The sequence below is a fragment of the Anser cygnoides genome, chromosome 2 (genome assembly GCF_040182565.1).
Source record: "Anser cygnoides isolate HZ-2024a breed goose chromosome 2, Taihu_goose_T2T_genome, whole genome shotgun sequence".
Classification (NCBI taxonomy): Eukaryota; Metazoa; Chordata; class Aves; order Anseriformes; family Anatidae; genus Anser; species Anser cygnoides.
The window spans coordinates 35,797,397-35,810,000 of NC_089874.1; the positions used below are offsets into that span (position 1 = coordinate 35,797,397).

General features: G+C 41.9%; 1 long non-coding RNA gene across 2 annotated transcripts in view; it reads right to left on the minus strand.

Annotated features, from left to right (window-relative positions):
* Positions 1-4,295: 4,295 nt before the first annotated feature.
* LOC136790040 (uncharacterized) overlaps positions 4,296-12,604 on the minus strand; it is a 13,521-nt gene continuing 5,212 nt past the window's right edge. Inside the window, exons 2-4 of one of the 2 annotated variants that reach the window (XR_010829196.1) lie at positions 12,105-12,261; positions 10,053-10,142; positions 4,296-8,234 (exon numbers count right to left, since the gene is read on the minus strand). This is a non-coding gene — a long non-coding RNA (uncharacterized lncRNA). Of the gene's footprint in view, positions 10,143-12,104; positions 12,262-12,604 lie in introns of both variants that reach the window. The other variant, XR_010829195.1, reaches the window with a different exon arrangement.

A 12,604-nucleotide genomic window follows, 5' to 3' on the forward strand; every position in this document is an offset into this window, starting at 1 on the left:
CCAGCTCTTCACGGAACTTACCTCCATCCTCAAGCCACTACCTTGCTATTCCCGTAAATGTTTTCTCCAAGAGTGATGAGCTATTATGTTATGGAGCTCTGTTGGCTCTACCCAGCTAAATGCATGGTGGGGAGCAGATAGTTGCTGCTTATGGGGCTTTTACAATCACAAATAATCCTGGAAGACTTTTAACCTATTCATAATGCTATGATAGCCATGAGGGTAGTAAGCTTTGTACAACCAGTCTGGTCCATTGCCAGCCAGCCTGAGACTCACATACAGCATGCGGATGCCTGTACCAAACAGTTTGGGGCATAAAGAAAACCTGCACAAGTCCTACTTTATTTTTTACTGTACTGCCTAATAGATGCTCTGTCAAGTTATACATTTCTTGCTGTGACAAATTATTCTTCTTCTCCTGACAGGACCTCCAGCTGAGTCCGCTGTGCTCAATTAGGAGAAAATGCATATTTTAATCCGCCCCATGGTGTAGTAACATTTCACTCTGTGGCCTTGGCAAAGGAGCCATTTAACTGTTTCTGCAGCGGTTTCGCATGCAGCACATTATTCTAATGTCAGCAACATTTCCGTCTGTTCTAGTTTCCCTGGCAGTGCTCCCCCAGGCATTGGGATGTGGACAATTAAAGCCCACTTTATCATTTTGGAACCAATGATTTCCTTCCCCCGATACAGTTCGTCTCTACACACCAGCTGCTCTTCCCATCACAACCACCTATGCTTCTCCAGGCCAGCGCAGTCTCTTGGTAAGCTGCTGTGACCACTCTCCACTGGTGGACTGGAAAAGTACTTCTATACCCTCTTAGTATGATGCATCAGGTCTCTGTCCTCCCCAAGAGTCATGACCAGCTCCAGCTCGCCTCTCATCTGAACAGAGATGACCTCAAGACCACAGAGACTATATTACGCAGAAACAGCCTATTTCCGATAAATCGTCAGGATTTCTGTGCAATGTCTTCTCACGTTGTAGTAGCACTTGAAAACTACCCAGGCATGACACAGCAGTCATGGAGAGCTGATGAGATGGGAACCCACACAACATTACTTTTATGGTGCAATATGGCTCTCGTCTCTGTTTACAGGGAAAACAAACAATTAAGGCTTATTTGTGGAGGGGAAAGAAGTCCACAGAGGAAAAAGCTGTGCTAAAAAAGAAAAACTGCAAGATTCTTCATAGAAAATCAGGATCACTGTGGAAATATTAATGCTGGTACTTTCAGGATGGGGTTTACACAGAGGGTTTGGCACTGCTCTCCTTGACATCCTCCAGGCTATTTTTGGCCCCAAAAGTCTCAGAATTACTTCTAGAGGAATCTTGAACTCCAAGTCCCAAGTTCTAGACTTTTAGCTTTTTGCAGGAGATCTTCTTCTTTTATGCTGTTTTGCTATCTTCTAGTCAAAGTTTTGACCATTCAAGAACCTTCTTTGCCCAAAAGAAACTCATTGTCCCTAATGTATTCAGAACCCTGAAAATCCCATTAATTATTTGAAAGCAAGGTTAGCTGAATTAATTCAATGTCTTCTACTCAACATGAATAAGAAAAGTTTGACTGCATTTCTTTTTCTCTTATGTGAAGTGTGTTCTGTGGTACTACTTACCCTATTAAAAATATATCTCACCTTTTAATCAGCACAAGCTAAACAAAGATAAGCCTGCAGAAAAGGACTTTGAAAAGCAGTTTAAGTAGCAGAGGAATTATGTGCAAGTCTGCAGAGTATATTTATGGTTATAAAACATTATATAAAAATTTAATTGGTACCCATGTAAGACACCAGCAGCTGGATTGAGAGAGTTCTCCACGGAACATTTCAGCAAGGCAGCAGCAGAACAAATGTCTGCTTTTCCAGTACACTGAAAGTCTGTCTTGGAGCAACACTGTCGAGTGGTCATGCCTACTTAGCCCTTAACTTCTCTAATGTGGCCAAGCAAGGTAGGTCAGGGAAAAGGACCGGTGAAAAGACTGGTCAAATTCCTCAAATTAAAGATTAAAGGCTTTGTGTTTTCAAAGGAAGCCAAAGAAGGCAAATCAAGACAGCTTGGTGTTAGGGTTGATGTATTTAAAATAGGATTTTAAGAAATGACCACCTCTCACACCACATGGCAATACAACTGCAAGTCAGCACACACTGTAGCTCTGATGGGTCTGGCATCTAGCAGATCATCTAGTCCATTACAGCAGCTGGATGATCCCAGGAGTCCTGGGGAAAATCCAACAGCTATTAGAAAGCTCTGGGACTTGTCAGTGTAAACCTACCTTCCTGGTAGGAAGAAATCTGGTAGCTACCTTATAGAAAAGCAGAGTTCTGTACACAGCCATGTGGGCTTTCATTAACAGCACCTCTTTTCTCATTCTTCACAGGGTTTGAGCTGCTCGTGCAACACCACTGCTCATTTTGACACCGTACATCACTGCCATCTGATGTGGTGGGTGTGCAGCGTAGATTTCTCTGCTACTGGAGAGCTAGCTGAACCATGAGCTTTTTTTCAGCTAGTTGTTATTGCTTTTTATTGTAGATCTGGGCTGGATCTGAAACAGTGCCTTAGCAATGAAAGTCTTCCCAGGAGATATGGGTATATCTCATTAACAAAATTACTTTTTTTCCAGGAGTGGTTTTTGTGTAAACATAAAGCCCTTCATTTACAATGAGAGCATTTCAGCAGCCATCTCTTCTTTCTATTTTAATGAAATCTGCCAAGAATATGTATTCTTTTGTTGTATTCATATGGAAAGGAGCAAGACCCTTCAGGAGCTGCCTTGATGAGGTGTATGTTTCAGGCAAAGATAAGTACAAATGCAATCATAACCTGGGTGTGGCTTTTTGTTTAGCTCTTCTGCTATTGTTTAGCTTCTTTCCTATTATTTGGCTAGATTAACCCTATCCCTATTAAATCAGAGTCTTACTGGGCTATGATATCATGTGGCTCATGTCACAGAAAAAAGTGGAGGAGAGATGTTTCATAGGACCAGGCTGAAGCACACACAGCTCTGTGCCACCCAGCACAGTTGGCCCAGACCACCTGTCACCTCACCAGTAACTTCAGTTGTTCTTTACACCTAAAAGGGAGATGAGCAATATTTAATGTAGTTTTGTTGTCTCTATCTTTTTTTTTTTTCTTTTTTTTTTTTTTCAGTTAAGAAACCAGAAAGAGAGAAAAAGAGGAAGGACTCCCAGAAATTCAGTTAGGAAAACAATGGCATATTTATGACAAATCTTTCAGACAAATGAGTTTTGGAGGGAGACTTAAATAACCTTGTTTTCACAAGTACAAAATAAGCAGGTTTTGTAGACTCCTACCAAGCCTTGAAATAAGGATGCAGGAAGAGACTGGATAAGGCAAAAGAGAGGGGATGTGCAGCATTTTACCCTTCTGTTCTGTGGAAATCATGTAGGGGAGTTGAACAGTCTGTAGGTCTGGCACAATTCACAGAAATGGGCTGTAAGATGAGGATCATCTGGAACAACCCTGGGTATACAGCCCAGTGCAACAGGTCAGAACAGAGCACCAGAAGGCCCATGACCACCTGATGGCCACCTGATGGCCTGGTAGACTGCAGAGCCACGGGGATGCCTCTTCTCCATCAAAGGTACATTAAATCCCCACAACTTGGTGTGAATCAGGACCCAGAAGCTTACCTGTTTTTCCTGGGAAATATTTTGTTGCTCTGCTTTTGCTAAGTTAAATTCACATAACTTGATCTCAGCTTCCCACCCCAGTAATAATCCAATGCAGAAGTAGACTTGTTAGGACTCCCTTGGTGACAGGTTTAGAAGAGAGGAGGAGGAGCAAAAAACACAGTCGAAAGTCTTGGTGCAGCAAAGGAAATGTTAGTCAACAGCACCTAGATCAAGTGCCAGCCTGCATCCAAGGAGTGCTGAATGAGTGGTCACACAGCCGTGACAGAGAACTTCCCGTTGAGCATCACTGTCTTGGGAACAGAGGCATACCAATGTCCAGCTTACATGCCAAGGTTTTTGCCATATTTTTGTTGTACGATCACGCTTAACATAACTTGGGAAAAAAATTTACAAAGCAGGCCACGTTAAAAACCTGCAGATGAAGAAATGAGTTAGGAGGGTAAGAAGGAGACTTTTAACGCTGTCCATCCAGTGCCAGAGCTGACGTTACAGCCCAGCACCAGGCTGGGGTCCCCTCAGAGCTCGTTTCTCTGAGCTCTCTTACCTGCCCCTGGATGCAATGGCAGCGTATTTGCATGCTGCCTCCACTCCAGTGAGACTCACCTTCAGGAAAAGGATAGCAGCTAATTACGAGCAAGCTCTCTGATGATCAGTTCATTTGCAATTCCTTGCGAGTGAGGTTTTGGGGTTGTTTAACACAAGGCATAATACCAGACGTTCCAACAAGCCGAATCAAGAGAGATGTGCAAATGGAAAGATGAGCATTTGTCCTTGAGGGAGGGCATTTAGCATACATAGAAACATGACCATTTTTAAAATTAATTAATCCCCTTAAGGAATTGTGAGTGATGGATTAGAGACCTTAACTGGGGAAGCAGTCTGTGACACCGTGCGTACTGGAGGAGGCACTGAGGAAGGACGTGGGCTTGCAGTCTCATGTGCCTACGTAAAAACATCAGTCCTTAAGAGTGGATCATCTTTATCGGCTGGAGAAGGAGGCTCTGGGGGACCCTTGGAGCCAGGCGCAGGCGGAGGAGGATCTGCAGCACCTACTGCTCTCCAGCCAGCCCTGGGAGCAGCCAAGTGAGAAGAGGAGGGGAAAAGCTTAACCCAGCATCACTGGGGAGGCATAGAGCATGCAGTGAAATTTTCAAAATGTATTCTTGACTCAAAGAAATGTCTAGATAAACAGGGTAGCAGAGGATGTGTAGATTTCTTATTTTAATAGAAAAGAACAGCAGGGCATTGCTTCCTTACTAAATCTGCCTGTTAGTCTTTGAGTCTAAGTCATCTCTATGTTAGCATGCAATGTGTTCTGTGAAGTAATGAGATTTCTTTGAGTTTCTACTGTATTAAATTTCTCTACACATCAAATATTTAATAAGAATTAGCATCCAGCCATCCTCCCTCCTCCCCTCCACAATAATATTAACTTCTACTGAGACACCGATGTTTTGCAATTCACACTGCAGCTTTGAAGGGTAAGTGGAAAAGCCCTGTATATTTTTCCAAGGGATTTGCTGTGGCCCTCTGCAAGCACACAGTAATTAAGAAAAAGAATGACCAAGAGGGAAGACACAGTAAACTGAAGGTGTGAAAAGAGAACTCTCATTAGTCTTCGTGTCAATTACAGTATCTGAGGAACAATTTCATAGCAGCAGCATATTTATTTGATGTGGCACAGATATCTGGGCTCACTGTTATGGATGGCATTTGCTCTTAATGCTTAAAGTACCTCTTTAACGAAATGGCACTCCATAAAAATTTAGTGTGTTCCTACTGTAATTAAAAAGCCCTAGTCATTTTTGCATTTATGATATAAACTATAATAGCTGTAAAATCCCGCAATTAATTTGTGCCAACATTTCATACTTGAGAAATTCTCATTACAAATTTCATTACTTATTCACTTATCTGTAATTTGTCCTATATAACCTAAAGAATATTAACAAATTTAGAGTCACTTTTGCTCTATTAAAAACTAAATAGAAAAGCCTTTCACCTAGCAAGCCAATTGTGATAACATTCTCAAACCTGCTCCAAAATGGTGTGGAGCTATGTTCAGGCTATACAAAAAGTGGTAATCATTATGAAGCACACATAAATGACATGCAGAGCCCTTTGGAAAATGTGTGATGTATCCTGAGCTAATCTGCTGCACCCTCGTTAGTTTAAAAGCATTGTAAGGGCTGAGTGTCTTACACCGTGGCTGTGACTATGCTACACAGCCATCCAAGTGCACGGCTGGCAATAAAGCAAGAAGGAGAAAGGTGTCTATCCAGCCAAGAGTGACTATGCAGAGCCTGAAAGACAGGGATTTCTGTTCCCCCTTCCCTCTGCAGTTTTCCTCCTGGCTGCTCGCAAACATCACTTGCCCTCTGGACTTCTGCAAGATTTGGAGGGCTGTAAAATCTTGAGGAGCACCTGTGTCATTGCACTGACGTAAATCCCCAGTTTTCCTCCACATAATTGGTAACACCACCTGAACAAGATGAAGAAAAGGGCCGGGGAGAGGAGCAGAGGAGCTTTGGCTGTGCTGTAGTTTCTCCCAGAGTTCTGCTTTCTGACAGTGTGACAGCAAAAAAACCCGATTGCTTTTTATGTTTTCATCATATGTTCTTCTCTGTCATCTCCTCTGGGATCACTAGTCCGACCAAAAAGATGCCAGAACACTGCTGAAAACACCTTCATTAAAGAAAGTCACCATCTTCAAGACCACTAATGACCACTTGCTCCATCCAAGTCCAAACCAGCTCTGCTCAACCCCAAAACAGCTTTCCCAAAAACGTCCTTCATGAACTTCCATCCTCCCTGTTTGTTTAAACTCACTTTTACTTAAAAGAGGCTGCTTCACTCTTTCCCCTGTTCTTGGCCATGTATTTGCAGGATGGCACCTCTCACCTCACTATTAATGGGACACTCCTGCCAAATCTTGCATATGATGGTAAAAAGAAATGACAGCAGAAGCCAGAAAGTAGTAGCCAGGAAAGTCTGAAATTCAGTTTGGCCAGCAAAAATAATGAATAAAGAAATTTTCTTGCTTATAGCACAGATTCCAGAATGAAACTCCACCACTTGTAATCCATTCACAGTAACACAAGCTCTGTGCATGCCCTGAGTGTTTTCTGATATGCTAAGAAGGAATAAGTTAAGCTCTCCAAAAGCAGACATAGGCTAAAATAAGACAAAACATACTGGGATAGCATCAGCTTCATTTAACTGAGGATTCATGAACTTTGTCTGACTTTATATCTTGACTTTACAAAAGTTATGAAAACTGCTACAAAACATCACCCAAACTAGAAGTATTATGGAAAACAAGGCCTGAAAATAAGCAGTTTCACCTCCCCTCAGCAGAACAAAGCCCAAACACACTGCACAGGGGTAGCATTGCTCCATTTCCACAAAACTGTATTCACAATGAACAGAGACTCAAATATACGTCTATATGTATATACTATACATATATATTTCCCCCTTCCCAACAATACATAATGTTATATCAGCATTTTATTAGCATTGATACCACTTTCATTTTATCTTCAATCTGTAATGAACTTCTTCAAAATTTAACTGAGACAGGAAATGACTATTCTAGCATAAATCATCCTGCTTCTGAAAATGGCAGCTTTAACACAATCAACAATACAATTCATACATGAAATAAATTGGCATACTTATTGGTTTTGTGTGCTCCATCTTTCATGGAATACTATGGCATAAACCGAAATTTTATGTGATTTAATAAACTTATATGATAGCCACGTACCCCCATAACTGTAGAAGACTGTACTCCTCTCTTAATCAGGGCTTTTGGTGCATGCAGGGTTCTCTTTCATTACTGAAACGTTGGCTCATGACAAACCAAACACTATTAAAGTACCTTCAGAAAAGTACATTTACAGCACCACAATCCTTCAAATATATGGGCCTTAATTCTGGAGGATAGTTGTTGTAAATGGAATATAGGATCTACCTTTTTTTTCCCCATTTTTTTCCCACTGTGAATTAACTTTGCCAACAAGTTATCCAGCAGAATTTCCATTGTGCTGCATAATAAAACAGCAGCAACAAACAAATAACACACCTACAGACATATGTGAGGGTTTGTATCAAGCTGACAGACATTAAAATGGAATAACAGAAAAAAAAAAATGAGAAGAGAGAAAGGTTTATTTGGCCTCCAAATCTCTGGTTAACTCTACAGAGATAATACCTAAGATTTAAAGTTTCTTTGTCTTTGGTGCACCAGAGGCAGTATAAGATGCCAGCTGCCATCTCTCAAAAAGTTTCTCCTAGAAGAAATGCTCTTCTGTAGAAAGAGCAGCGATGCGCAAGGCTGCTGGTTTGATCTAAAAGCCTTCTCCTTCAAACTCATGGCGTTGTGTATACTGGCCACAGGCACTGCTCTGCAGCTGTCTTAAGGACAAAGACCATCAGCCCTTTGATGCTGCTATTCCATACGTGATAGGTGCCGTCTCTCTGCTCGCAAAGATTATGGCATCCTTGACATCCTTTCCTGGGAAATTAAAGTGTGTCTCCAGTGATCAATTAGGGTCAGCATTCACCCTGGTTACCTGAAAGAAAGTATCAATGAAGGACTGATTCAACCAGGCCAACGCATACACGCCTTATGAGCAGCCCTCAAGCATTTGCAAACAAGTCAAGTGAATGAAAGATGTTCAGTTGCTGTTGCTGCGTGGAATGCAGGCAGAGCTATAAACAGAGACTTTCAGAGGGAAGGGAATTGTCACTGCTTTTCGTTCTGTGCTTCTAAATTTTAAACATGACCTTCAACCTGAGAGTCTTTTAATGTATTCTTGCACTCTGGAGTACAGATCATTGCACCCAAATTCATGCCTGAAATACATTTTCTCTGTTTCCAATATTTTTAGAAATTATGTTTATGGAATATCCTTGGAAGGAATGAACTCTTTATTCATAATACATAAGCTTTACATTTTTAATAACAGAATTAGACCTTCATTGATTTTTTAACTATACTATTAGCCAACACACTCTGGTTTCAAATTAATTCGAAATAATTCACACAATGACTTTCTGCAGTCAGAATTGGAGAAGCATAGACTTTGAAGTAGGCAGTCTGTAAAATTAAGTGCTAATTGCAGCTACCTCTAATGAAAGCACAGAACTGTTTCCCAATCCCTTTGCGCATAGCCTGGATTTCTTCTGAGGCAGCAGGATGGGTGAGCTGTTGGCCAACTTTTCCTAAAATCTGACTTCAGATTTGGTACAAAGGTCTCTGGATAAACTGCATTTCTCAGAGTATTTTCCCTATAATGCAAGTAGGTGTGTTTAAAAGCATAATGATAATTTGTGTGTACACCAGCACGGAGTCTATGCTAACTTGTTGGCTACTGATGTTGGATTAGCACTTCCCATCCTCAGCAGGATCATGTCCCAGCATGGCAGGAGCTGTGCACCACACGAGGCTGGAGACCTCTGCAGATGGCAGTGACTCACTGCTCCAAGAGAAGGAAAAGCAAGTGGGAGCTTTCCTAAGGGAACACTATAATGTTTGCCACTGCCCAACTGGGACCCAACTGCAGCATTTAGGTGCTGCTATAATGTGACTACTTATTATATGGGCCATATTAATCTGTAGAATATACATATGCTGAACTTTAAGACTGGTAAGAAACATAAATGATTGTAAAACATAAAATATCTTTGGTAAAATGTTATTGTAATAAACCCCTTAGTCACTGAGCTGAACCCTAGCAGCATGCAGAGGGGTTAATTTCACAAGACACAGTGTCTGCAAATAAAATGTACATCAAGTGAGAAATAAAGTGGAGCTCCTTGTTTTGCCTACGTACTTCACAGTCAGCTATTTCCTTCACTGAAAATATTTCCATGGTAGATTCAAAGGGACCAGCACATGTGTTGGAAGGCAGTGAGAGTTGGGCAGTTTCTGAGCGTGGAGGAGAAAAGGTTCTCTGTTTTGCAGCCCTGACCGGTCCTCATATGATAAAACTATCAGAAGTGTTACCTAACATTGTTGTCTGCATCGTAATCTGTTTCCCAGTAACTCTGGGTCTGAGTAGCAGTAATAGAATTAATTATACTTCATTTTGCTGTCTTTAACAGTATTGACCAAATTTAAGAACAAATGAGAAGCGCTTATCAAGCTTGAAGAAAATAATCCATCAGTGGCACAATTTAAATTCTCTGCAGTTCTCTTATTAATCAAAGTAACACTTACTATCCTATCTCCACTTCCCATTAACAGTCATTAAGCACTGTTGCTGATTGAAGCAATTTCTTTAGGGATCTCAACCTCATTTTTAAGAGAACCTTCTACAGTGGAAAACAATATCATACAGGAACAGCGACTTCACAGGAGGAAGAAGGTTCTTCAATCATGTTCTGACCTTGACATTTCTCCGCAGCAGAAGTTCACAAAGTACACAACCAACACGCTCCAAACTTCTGCTGCCTCTCCTCCAGCAGCACCGGTGTCCCTGGATTAAGAAGGGAGGAAAAACGCTGCTTCAGAAGACACCTACAGCCAGCAGGTTAAGTGTCTCTAACAACTGCACCAGCCTGCATTGGTGGCTGTTATTTATAGAGCTTTCTCATACACAGGGAACCAATAAAAAATAAATAAAAAATAAAAAATAAAACAAGAAGAAGAAGAAAATAAACCATGAGACAGCTCCTTCTGTCACCTTACTGCCAGCCCTCGGAGAAATCCACGCCATGATAAATCTCAAAAGTTATGCAGTACAGGAAAGATTTCTGGTGTTGACTTTTCCTCCCCATTATAAACAATGGCACAGACTGATAGCTTTTGTTGGAATAAAGGCAGCCCTGTGCAGAGGAAGCCCAGCACATGGATGTTACTCAGAGGAGCAGGAGAGCCGTAAGCAGGGCTGCAATCAGTCACTGGGGCAGCGTGGGCAGCAAAGGCACAGGGCTGGGGTGCTCTGTGTGAGCTTGGCAGTGTCCATCCATGAAGCCAGGCTTTGGTGTGGCATGTGGGGAACCAAGAGCACTTTATTGTGCTGGTGTTCCTGCGATCCTGTGCACCTGCAAGGGTTACCAGCTTTGCAAGCCTTCCTCTTGTGCCATTGTGCCCTGACTCAGCATTTCCCAGAAATTTTCACTTGTATTGCTTTGGACAGCTTTAGGGAAAAGGTTTCTCTTCCTAAATCAGGAATGATACTGGGAGGTTGGAGAAATGAGTGTATCAGTGCTTGTGTCTGAGCAGCAATGACAATCCTGGCCTGTAATCATGCCATAGGATGCCTACGTCTAAGGCAGATGTCCTCTGCAACTCAGTGCAGCACAGCAAAAGGCATACTTCACAGGTTGAAATGCCTGACTGCATCACGACGTTTCCACCTCTCTCAGAGCAGGATGTTTATTGACTGGCCATTTCTGTCAGGTTCCCATCTACCTCTTGGTTTTCCAAGGCAAACTTTTCCGTCTGGTGTCTGGCTGTGCTCATACCAAGCCTTGTTCACCCCAAACCTCCAACATCCAGGAGCTCAGATCTGAATTTTCTCCAAAGTTTGCCACCATTCACACTGAGTAACTGAGTTCACTTTTGTCCCTTCAGGGAAGAAAAATCCATCAGTGTTACTAAATATAGAGACATCGCTGCTGCTTAAGAAGCACTTGACCCGCAAATTGGATGCTGGGGAATATTTTAGGGAAGTGCCATGCGTGTCTGCACCAGTCTCATCCTGTCAGTGTCCCAGCTGACTTGATGTCAAAAAACAGGTTACTGGACTCATTATATGCTGGGTCTGTCCTAGCATGGCTATTTCATAACCACTACCACAGCCCTCCCACTCCAGGGAAAGAGGGGAAAAAAGGTATGGGTTTGGCTGTGTGCTCTGCCTGCTTACCACCTCCACTTCTGTTTATACCAAATGAAAACAGGGTACGACCTTGGAATTTGGTGGCTAAACTGCATGCTGATTTTATTTCATATATAAACTGTAGGCTGAGTTTCAGATTGGCAAAATTCAGCTTAAAATAAAGGGAAGAACAAAGCACCACTTAACTTTTATGCAGGTCGCTACACAATTCCAGACTCCACGATATGAAACACTAAGCTAGATTTTGGATCAATGTAATACCTACTCCCATTAAAGCACTTAAAAAGGAAAACGTCTTACAAAGTGTCCCATTAGGCTGACAAATTTACAACACTATGAATAGAAAACCAGAATAAGGCATTGTGTTCAGGGAGCATGAATGGATTTCAGACCTGTAGTGTTTCATCTATATGAAGAAGGTTAGATAACCCATCACATACTTTCTCACTATTTATCAGCTCCACATACTACAGACACAGGTATTAAAGTAAATTAACAACCAATTGTGGAGTGAGTGATGGCAAGTGTACTGGGACTGAATAGAGGCACATAGGAACAAAGTACGCTTAAGCTTCCATCTCTACATACGCCACTTACCATTCATGCTACAGTTGATGAGGAGGGATATCCTTTTCTATTTCCTCTCAGACACTGGGCATCACCAGCAAAGCCCATGCTGCTGGGTGGAAAGCTTATCTCCCCATGTGTGGCACCACTGCTCTTCTGCAGCCTCATGACGAGGCATAAAGCTGAACTGGGAGAACATCCAAGAGCTCTGTTAATGTTCATGTGTCTGACACAGTGAAATGATTTAAACAAAGCAAATATAGAGGGGAAAAAAAATCTGTAGGAAGAGAGAAAGGTTTAGCCTGTGCCTAAAATCTTACCTTCTCTTTCTCATCCATGACTTTAGCCTTGGTTGTAAGTCCCATAAACCAGACAGAATACAAAGTCACTAATTGCAGCACAGCTATGGAAATAATTGATGCCATAGCATCCATAGTTTCCTGTCCTAGTTTCCTAGGGCACTTGGGCTGCACTAACTATGCAATATAATAAGTTAACTCACTGCACTACATGGCCTATTTGTCAAATGA